Raw genomic sequence first — 10,414 nt, 5'->3', positions numbered from 1 at the left:
CCACTGAGCCCAGCTCGTTTTTAAAAAAGGATTTCTTGACCAGTCTCGGTGGCTCACACCTGTAATCCCAACACTGTGGGAGGGAGAGGTGGGTGGATCAACTGAGGTCAGGAGTTCGAGACCAGCCTGACCAACATGGAGAAACCCTGTCTCTACTAAAAATGCAAAATTAGCCAGGCATGGTGGTGCTTGCCTGTAATCCCAGCTACTTGGGCCTGGTAATTGAACCCCTCAGACCTGAGGATGAGAAACCTTGCCTCAGTTCTTCCCCAGGTGATCAGCCCAGGGGTAAGGAAGGAGAGACCGGAAAAGAGGACCCATGAGAAGGGCCCCCTCCTGGAGTTTGAGGCCCACTCCCTCCTGCCCTGGCTTCTCCTCTGTCTAGGACTCCTCCCTGCTCTGCCCCACTCCTGGAGACATGATTCATGGGAGGCTGCGTTTAAGTACACGCCTCAGCGGCATCCCTAAGCCCAAAGTGGGCAGGCTCACCTGCAGGGGATCAGAGTAACATGGCAGGAAGGGAGGGTGAAGGCCACCCTGGAACCGCACCTCTCTGCCTCACATCACTCGGGTGCATTCCTCCCTCACCTCACTCAGGCAGCGGCATGAGTTCAATAGGAATGATGCCCTGCTCCCTCTGCTGCCTCTTTTTAGTCTTGGGGCTACCATAACACTTTCCCTTCCCCAGCACTGCCAACCTGCTGGGACATTGGGCTTCCCTCTCCCAGGGTCCTGGGGACAGGCCCATCCCATATCATACCTGCAGAGAGACACTTTTTTCCCCAGATCAGCCAGGTTTCATGAGTTAAATGCAGACCTGAATCATACCAAGCTGAGATTGGGGTACACACTCTCCTCTACTGAAAAGTAGTGAGGGATTCCAACTTGGTGAGAGGGAGAGTGGGGCAGAACCAGACCAGACAAGAGTGCTCACCTGGAAAAAGCCTGCTATCAAAGGCCTTGGTGAGTGCTGGGTGTGGTGGCTCACTCCTCAGCACTTTGGGAGGCTGAGATAGGTGGATCACTTGAGGCAAGGAGTTTGAGCCCAGCCTGGGGAACATGGCAGAATCCCATCTCTACTAAAAATACAAAAATTAGCTAGGCATGTTATGCTCCTGTAATCACTGCTACTCAGGAGGCTGAGGCAGGAGAATCGCTTGAACTGGGGAGGCAGAGGTCGAAGTGAGCCAAGATTGTGTCACTGCACTCCAGTCTGGGAGACAGAGTGAAACTGTGTCTCAAAAAAAAAAAAAAAAAGAAAATGGCCTTGGCAGAAGGACAGGCCTGGCAGTGCCTTCCCTTGAATTTCTCCTGGGTAGGCCCCTGCCATGAGGAGGCGCTTCCTTCTTCCTGTCCATGGCCCACAACAAAGGAATGTGTGCTTCTAAGGGATTTGGTGGGGCACTTTTGGCAGAACTGAAAACCTTCTTCAGGTGGTTTTTTTGTTGTTGTTGTTGTTGTTGTTGTTGAGATGGAGCCTCGCTCTGTCACCCAGGGTGGGGTGCAGTGGCACAATCTTGGCTCACTGCAACCTCTGCCCCACCCTGGGTTCAAACATTTCCCATGTCTCAGCCTCCTGAGTAGCTGAGATTATAGGCATGTGCCACCACGCCTGGCTAATTTTTGTATTTTTTTTAGAAATGGGGTTTCACAATGTTGGCAAGGCTGGTCTCAAATTCCTGACCTCAAGTGATCCACCCACCTCGGCCTCCCAAAGTGCTGGGATTACAGGCATGAGCTACCATGCCCAGCCCCTTCAGGGGGGTTTTGAGGCTTCACTACAATACTAGTTTCCCGTGGCTGCTGCAACAAATTACCGCACACTAAATGTCAGTGCTTTTTATAAGGTGAAACAGATTAGCTTGTGGGGCTTTTGTTGTGATGGTGATTTATTAGATTATTTAAAGACAGTAATGCTCAAGTGTTGTAAAATTATAAAAACAATCTTCACATTTCATAATTTTTTTTTTTTCAGACAAAGTTTCACACTGTTGTTCAGGCTGGAGTTGCAATCTCGGCTTACCACTACGTCTGCCTCCCAGATTCAAGAGATTCTCCTGCCTCAGCCTCCCAAGTAGCTGGGACTACATGTGTGCGTCACCCTGCCCAGATAATTTTTGTACTTTAGTAGAGACGGGGTTTCACCATGTTGACCAGGATGGTCTTGATCTCTTGATCTCGTGATCTGCCTGCCTCGGACTCCCAAAGTGCTGGGATTACAGGTGTGAGCCACCCCTCAGCCCACATTTCATAACTTTAAAGCAGTATTAATGGTAATTGCCTTAGGGAAAGATACTTTTGTTGTGATATATAAGTATGATATTCAAGTATATTGTACAGCAAAGGACCTTAAACCTAAGTCAGCAGTAATGTGTTATATGGTACACTTAAAACTTTAATACAAATATTAATGTTTAGCAAATTGACCTTAACACATAATGATAGCAAAAAAATGGAGCTGTTCTGATGATAGACCATTGGTTCTGTCTGATTTTAATACTCCCCATGCTCTTGACTTTTTCTTTTTTTCTTTGAAACAGTCTTGCTCTCTCACCCAGGCTGGAGTGCAATGGTGCGATCTTAGCTCACTGCAACCTCCACCACTCAGGTTCATGTGATCCTCCCACCACAGCCTCCCTAGTAGCTTGGACTACAGGCGATTGCCACCACGCCTGGCTAATTTTTATATTTTTAGTAGAGATGGGGTTTCACCATGTTGGCCAGGCTCGTCTCAACTCCTGACCTCAGGTGATTCACCTGCCTCGGCCTCCCAAAGTGTTTGGGTTACAGGCATGAGCCACTGTACCTGGCTACCTCTTGACTTTTTATAGCTGTTATATTATTTTCATCTTAAGGAAATAAATGTTAGCTGAAATGATACAGTTCAGGAGAATCTTCTGCTTCTGTTACTAAAAAAAATTATTTTTATAAGTCCAATAAGGTTATGCTAATGTTTATGTTTGGAAAATATTACCTTTTCTGGCCAGGCCTGGTAGCTCATGCCTGTAATACCAGCACTTTGGGAGGCCGAGGTGGACGGATCTCCTGAGGTCAGCAGTTCAAGACCAGCCTGACCAACATGGTGAAACCCTGTCTCTACAAAATACAAAAATTAGTAGGGCATGGTGGCAGGTGCCTGTAGTCCCAGCTACTCGGGAGGCTGAGACAGGAGAATTGCTTGGATCCAGGAGGCAATGGTTGCAAAAAAATACTTCTTCCGTTTACTACTATCTGTATTAAATAATATTAGCTGGTATGTTTTTCTGGCTTTATAATGTGGTTCAGATTTCTGTAGAAATTCTGGCTGTATCTACGTTGCCTTAAAGTAATGGGATATTTCTTTTGTTTTTTTCAGCTGGAGTTTCATTTTGTCGCCCATGCTGGAGTATGATCCTCACGCACTGCAATCTCTGCCTCCCAGGTTCAAGTGATTCTCCTAGCTCAGCCTCCTGAGCAGCTGGGATGACAGGCACCTGCCACAACGCCTGGCTAATTTTTGTATGTTTAGTAGAGATGGGGTTTCACCATGTTGGCCAGGCTGGTCTTGAACTCCTGACTTCATGATCTGTCTGCCTCAGCCTTCCAAAGTGTTGGGATTACAGGTGTGAGCCACCATGGCCAGCCTTTCTTTTCTTCTCAAAGCCACCTTTGGTGATGAAATGTAAAATATGCACCAGTGAATATTACTTTGCTGAATATTACCTAATGAATATTAAGTATTTATTCTCACCTTTCAGACATGAACTTATGAATTCAACACATGAAGACTTACAACTTGATAAACCAGCTTTAGGAGGTAGGTCTTCAGTCTTAAATCAGATTAGAAGATTGTGTGAAATAATTATTTAATGCTTAACAATGATTTTTTTAATGGTACCTTTCACATGAAATAAGATCCCTCTTACTTTTAATTATGTTCCAGGACAGGAGAATTCATGTTATCAAAATTCTAATACTCTTTAGAACAATAAACTCATTTTCTTTTTATTAACCCCTTATAAATACATGCATTTATGGGTAGACATAACTAAAAGCACAATAGTTGCCCTACTTTTGACATGTAAGATTTATCTGACATAATGCATTGAAGAGTTTATAATTGAAGTCTACACTAGTCAACTGAAAAAGCATTCAACAAATGTCCACGATACCCAGGACATAAGAAGGTTCCTTTTAGAGTATGGAGCCATGCATATCATCTCTTAATTGTTAGATGTGTTTTGAAAGAAATAGAAATATATTTGATTTTCATACTTGTTTTGGCTTTGGAGTGGAGTGCAGACAAAAAAGAATGGAATCACACTGTTTAGATTTACTAAAATGGAAGAATTGCCAGCAAGATCATATGCCTAGTCTCCCCATAGCAAATGGCACCTGCTAACTGTTCACTGTTTTTTCTTTGAGATGACGTTTTCCTCTGTTGCCCATGCTGGAGTGCAGTGGTATGATCTCAGCTCACTGCAAGCTCCACCTCCTGGGTTCAAGCAATTCTCCCTACCTCAGCCTCCCAAGTAGCTGGGATTACAGGCACCTGCCACCATGCCTGCCTAAGTTTTTTATTTGCAGTAGAGTTTGGGTTTCACCATGTTGGCCAGGCTGGTCTGGAACTGCTGACCTCAGGTAATCTGCCCGCCTTGGCCTCCCAAAGTACTGGGATTATAGGCATGAGACAGCCTGTCCTGCCTGCTAGTGGTTCTTGAGCACACAGTTCTGCTTTTTCCTAGCTTTAACGAATGTCTGGTTCTTCCTTTTTTTTGTGCAGTGTATGTCAGCATTGTTTCAGTAATAAATACAATCTGGATCTTAGAAATAATATTAGTCACAGGTGCCAGGTGCAGTGGCTTACGCCTGTAATCCCAGCACTTTGGGAGGCTGAGACGGGTGGAGCACAAGGTCAGGAGATCGAGACCATCCTAGCTAACATGGTGAAACCCCTTCTCTACTAAAAATACAAAAAATTAGCCAGGTGTGTGTAGTCCCAGCTACTCGGGAGGCTGAGGCAGGAGAATGGTGTGAACCCAGGAGGCGGAGCTTGCAGTGAGCCGAGATTGTGCCACTGTACTCCAGCCTGGGTGACAGAGCGAGACTCCATGTCAGAAAAAAAAAAAAAAAATTAGTCACAGGAAAGAAAAATACTGCCATTTTATAATAATAATATTTAATAACCTAAGTTATTAAACCCATTAGATTTTGAAAACTTGTATTCCTGTGATTTCGATAGTGAATGAAGTATGGTATACCAGAATCACTAAATTATGAAAGATGGTAGATTAGCTTTTTGCAAAAAAATCTGGTAAGTCTGTTTTTTCCCCTTCAATTAAATTATATTACTGAGTAATGTTTTTTATAATGATATTTTATTTAGGAAAGTAAATACAATGAGTAGTACTCAGCTCCAGTTTTCTCTTACTGTTTTGTTTTTGAGACAGAGTTTCGTTCATGTTACCCAGGCTGGAGTGCAGTGGCGTGGTCTCGGATCACTGCAACTTCCATCTCCCAGGTTCAAGCTATTGTCCTGCCTCAGCCTCCCAAGTAGGTGGGATTACTGGCACCTGCCACCATGCCCAGCTAATTTTTATATTTTTAATAGAGATGGGGTTTCACCATGTTGGTCAGGCCAGTCTCGAACTCCTGATCTCAGGTGATCCACCCACCTCAGCCTCCCAACCTGCTGGGATTATAGGCCTGAACCACCACGCCCGGGCTCTCATACTTTTTTTATTTTTTTTTCGAGATGGTGTCCAGGCTGGAGTGCAATGGTGCAATCTTGGCTCACTGCAACCTCTACCTCCTGGGTTCAAGCGATTCTCCTGTGTCAGCCTCCTGAATAGCTGGGATCACAGGCATGTACCACCACACCTAATTTTTTTTTTGTATTTTTTGTAGAGATGGGGTTTCACCATGTTGGCCAGGCTGGTCTTAAACTCCTGACCTTAGGTGATCCACCTGCCTTGGCCTTCCAGAGTGCTGAGATTACAGGTGAGAGCCACCGAACTCCTCCAGGAGTGGATTATTTTTATGGTTCACCTTTTAGACCATAGAGAATAACTTCCTGATGTTGCCATGCATTCGTAAACTGCCATGGCGTTAGTGGGAGTGTAGCAGTGAGGATGACCAGAGGTCACTTTCGTCGTTATCTTGGTTTTCGCTGGCTTTTTTCCTGCAACTCATTTTATCAGCAAGGTCTTTATGACCTGTATATTGTGCTGACCTCCTCCATCACCCTGTGACTTAGAAAGACTTAACCATCTGGGAATGCAGCTCAGTAGGTCTCAGCCTCATTTTACCCAGCTCCTATTTAAAATCTAGTTGCTCTCATTCAAATGCCTACGACAGTATTGCTGCTTTCTTTAAGGTTCCTGAAAGAGAGAGAGGAAATATTAGATTTTTCATGGCTGTGAACCACTGCAAGTATTGAGGAAATATTTACTACTTCCAGCCTCATAATCCTGCAGTCATTTGGCACCTGTGAGTCAGGTGCGGGGTGGGGGCGGGGAACTGCCCCATACATTCTGGAGCATTCAATCTGGTGGGGAAAGGTGTAGTAAGTAGGAGATATTTACTACATAAGGTGTTAAGGTCTGGGATAGAATTAAGTAGAATAAGGGGATGGGGAGGCAGGGGGTGTGATTGGGGCAGCCTTGATGATACCTGAGGAGCACATTCTGCAGTGGGCCTCACCTCTTTCGGAAACTTCCACTTTTTTCACTCTCAACTTCAACAATTGGTTCTTTTTTATTTTATAGAAAGTTTGTTAGAATTAGGTTTATATATTTTCTTGTTGAATTAACAGAATAATTTTATTTAACATCACTCTCTAGTGTGACTGAAAGCCTCTAATCCTTTACTGTTATTTGTTTATGGGCATATTTGCTTTTACAGCTATGATAATTATTTTATTTTGTGTGGTTTCTCAAAAACACGTGTTTCTTATATCAAAGAGTCTGTATACTAGAGTCTTTCAGATTTGGTGCTAATAACATTAAGTAAGAATTTAAGACAAGTCTTGAGATGTTAGAGGAAAGCCAGTTTAAGAACAAATAAATTAATTATTAAGTTATTTATTTTGAGTTGACATTTAAGTTGAGGTGTGGAGGTGGAGGAGACAGTTGGATAAATGAGTTTAGAAGTAAGGAGAAAGATCTGGGAATAGATATAATTTTGGATTTTATAGTGGCGTTTTGATAGCAATTGTTGATATCGCCAAAATAATTCATCAAGGAGCTCCCTGACAGCTCCCCGACCTTTCTTTTTAAAGAAACAGAGTTGGCCGGGTGCGGTGGCCCATGCCTGTAATCCCAGAATTTTGGAAGGTGGATCACCTGAGGTCGGGAGTTTGAGACCAGCCTGACCAACATGGAGAAATCCCATCTCTACTAAAAATACAAAATTAGCTGGGTTTGGTGGTGTGTGCCTATAATCCCAGCTACTCGGGAGGCTGAGGCAGGAGAACTGCTTGAGCCCAGCAGCCAGAGGTTGCAGTGAGCCGAGATCACACCATTACCCTCCAGCCTGGGCAACAAGAGTGAAACTCCATCTCAAAAAAAAAAAAGAAAGAAAGAAACAGGGTCTTCTTATGTTGTCTGGGTTGGACTAGAACTCCTATGCTCACGTTATCCTCCTGCCTCAGTCTCCAAGTAGCTGGGGCTACAGGCACATGCCAGCATGTCCAGCTTTGAGCCACTCCCACCCATCATGTTGCAAAATATTTAAATGTTACATACAGAGGTGCGAGGGAGATGTGCATATAAGCAGCACCATGTAAATTGCTTGAATCTTTTTTTTAGAGTTCTGTTTGGATGTGGCTTCAGAGCAGGGATTAGTCAATTCATTTTTACTTTTTTCTTTCTTTTTTTTTTTTTTTGAGGTGGATTCTCACTCTGTCACCAGGCTGGAGTGCAGTGGCAAAATCTCAGCTCACTTCAGCCTCTGCCTCCTGGATTCTCTTGCCTCAGCCCCCTGAGTAGCTGGGATTACAGGTGCCTGCTACCATACCCGGCTGATTTTTTGTTTGTTTGTTTGTTTGTTGTATTTTTGGTAGAGGCAGGCTTTCACCATGTTGACCAGGCTGGTCTCGAAATCCTGACTCATGTGATCCACCTGCCTCAGCCTCCCAAAGTGCTGGGATTACAGGTATGAGTCACAGCACCCGGCTGTTTTATTTTACATTTTTAAATCACAATTTTTATACCTATTCAAAAGTAGAGAAAATAGTACAATGACCACTAAAATACCCATTCCTCAATTTCTGTTATCTTTAAGATTGTCTCACATTTTGTTCTATTCCTTTACCTCCCTTTGCAGGAATATTGCAAAGCACATTAGTCATCACACCATTTTATCTGTTCAGTGTGCATCCCCGAACAGCATTTACGTATTCCTACACAGCCAGTATCTCATCACATCTGACAAAATTGACAATGATTTTTTTGGTGTCAGCTCATATGCAGCCCTTAGTTGAGTTTCCTCACTCTTTTCTTTTCTTTTTCTTTTTTTTTTTTTTTTTTGAGACAGAGTCTTGTACTGTCACCCAGGCTGGAGTACAATGGCGTAATCTCGGCTCACTGCAGCCTCTGCCCCCTGTGCTCCAGCGATTCTCCTGCCTCAGCCTCCTGAGTAGCTGGGATTACAGGCACATGCCACCATGCCTGGCTATTTTTTCTATTTTTAGTAGAGACGGGGTTTCGCCATATTGGCCAGGCTGGTCTTGAACTCCTGACCTCAGGTGATCCTCCCACCTCGGCCTCCCAAAGTGCTGGGATTACAGGCATGAGCCACCACACCCAGCCAAGTTTCTCACTCTTACATGGACAGTATCTCATTTTCTCATTATCTGAAAAATTATGCTTTAAATCTGGATCCAAAAAATCTTCATGTGCTAACTTTGGTTGTTAGGCTTCCTGTAATCTAAACTGGCCTCTGCTTACTTTTTTTATTTCCCATTCCATGAATTCTGTGTGCAAAGTTTTATATATATATATATATATATATTAGTTTGGGGAAACATTGACTTGTTTTTCATGTAGATGAAATTTGCCTGAAATGTGCTAATGCAGGCCGGGTGCAGTGGCTCATGCCTGTAATCCCAGCCCTTTAGGAGGCAGAGATGGGTGGATCACTTGAGGTTAGGAATTTGAGACCAGCCTGGCCAACATAGCGAAACCCCGACTCTACTGAAAAGTACAAAAGTTATCCAGGCATGGTGGCAGGCACCTGTAATTTTAGCTACTCAGGAGGCTGAGGCAGGAGAATCACTTGAACCCAGGAGGCAGAGGTTGGAATGAACCAAGATCATGCTACTGCACTCCAATCTGGGTGACGGAGCAAGACTCCATCTCGAAAAAGAAAAAAATTAGTATTTAGGTTGTATTCTTTATTGTCTATAATGATTTTTTTTCTCTCTCTTCTTCCTAAAGATATTGAAAAATAGAGTTCAGTCTTTTAAGATCTTAGAGTTATTTTGTCTTGAGACCAGGGCACTTAAATTTGCCAAAATCAGGCTCTTAATGATGGGTAATATTTATTTATTTATTTATTTATCTGTTTATTTATTTATTTTTGAGATGGAGTCTCGCTCTGTCACCCAGACTGGAGTGCAGTGGCGCGATCTCTGCTCACTGCAAGTTCTGCCTCCCAGGTTCATGCCATTCTCCTGCCTCAGCTTTCTGAGTAGCTGGAACTACAGGTGCCCGCCACCACACCCAGCTAATTTTTTGTATTTTTAGGAGAGATGGGGTTTCACCGTGTTAGACAAGATGGTCTCAATCTCCTGACCTCATGATCCGCCCTCCTCGGCCTCCCAAAGTGTTGGGATTACAGGCGTGGCTATTCTTATTATTATTATTTTAGTTTTTAAAATTTTTATTTCTCAGCCTTGGGATTCTTTTATATAACAATGCATGTATCTTCAAAGATAGAAAACATATACAGTTATCATTAAAATGGGAGAACTCAGAATACACAATCATGGAGCAGTGCCCTCCACCAGCCCCCCAGCTAGCTACAGCTGCAAGCATGATTCTCATGCTCTCTTGTATCTAGTGTTCAACTAGTGACACTGCTTCTTCACTCATGGGGAAGGGCCAGCAGCAAATGGCACTCAAGCATGGGGGCTTGAGAAAGATCCCACACACTCGAGGCCATGTTGGAGACATTTCATGAAAGGATTAGGTGGGTTACCCCTGGCTTTCTGCCCCAGAGTTTATCAAGACTGATATTAAAGTAAATGCATTGTAAGCCACACATACAAGTTGTGGAGTGAAATAAACTGAGTGATTTTTTTGTTTGTCCTGTTTTATAGACTAATTAAATTGTGGTCTTGGATTGGGGGTAGGATTTTGTGATTATTATTATTTTTATTATACTTGAAGTTCTGGGGTACATGTGCAGAACATGCAGTTTTGTTACATAGCTA

The 10,414-nt window shown here is 43.5% G+C and overlaps 1 long non-coding RNA gene across 1 annotated transcript; it reads left to right on the top strand.

Annotated features, from left to right (window-relative positions):
* The first annotated feature begins 3,472 nt into the window (after positions 1-3,472).
* LOC131382703 (uncharacterized) lies at positions 3,473-5,238 on the top strand. The gene is made up of 3 exons (XR_009212296.1): positions 3,473-3,602; positions 3,738-3,796; positions 5,188-5,238. It is a non-coding gene; the product is annotated as an uncharacterized LOC131382703 (long non-coding RNA).
* The last annotated feature ends 5,176 nt before the right edge of the window (positions 5,239-10,414 follow it).

This window comes from Hylobates moloch, unplaced genomic scaffold (assembly GCF_009828535.3).
Source record: "Hylobates moloch isolate HMO894 unplaced genomic scaffold, HMol_V3 SCAFFOLD_1514, whole genome shotgun sequence".
Classification (NCBI taxonomy): domain Eukaryota; kingdom Metazoa; phylum Chordata; class Mammalia; order Primates; family Hylobatidae; genus Hylobates; species Hylobates moloch.
This window is presented reverse-complemented; position numbering and strand designations above follow the sequence as displayed.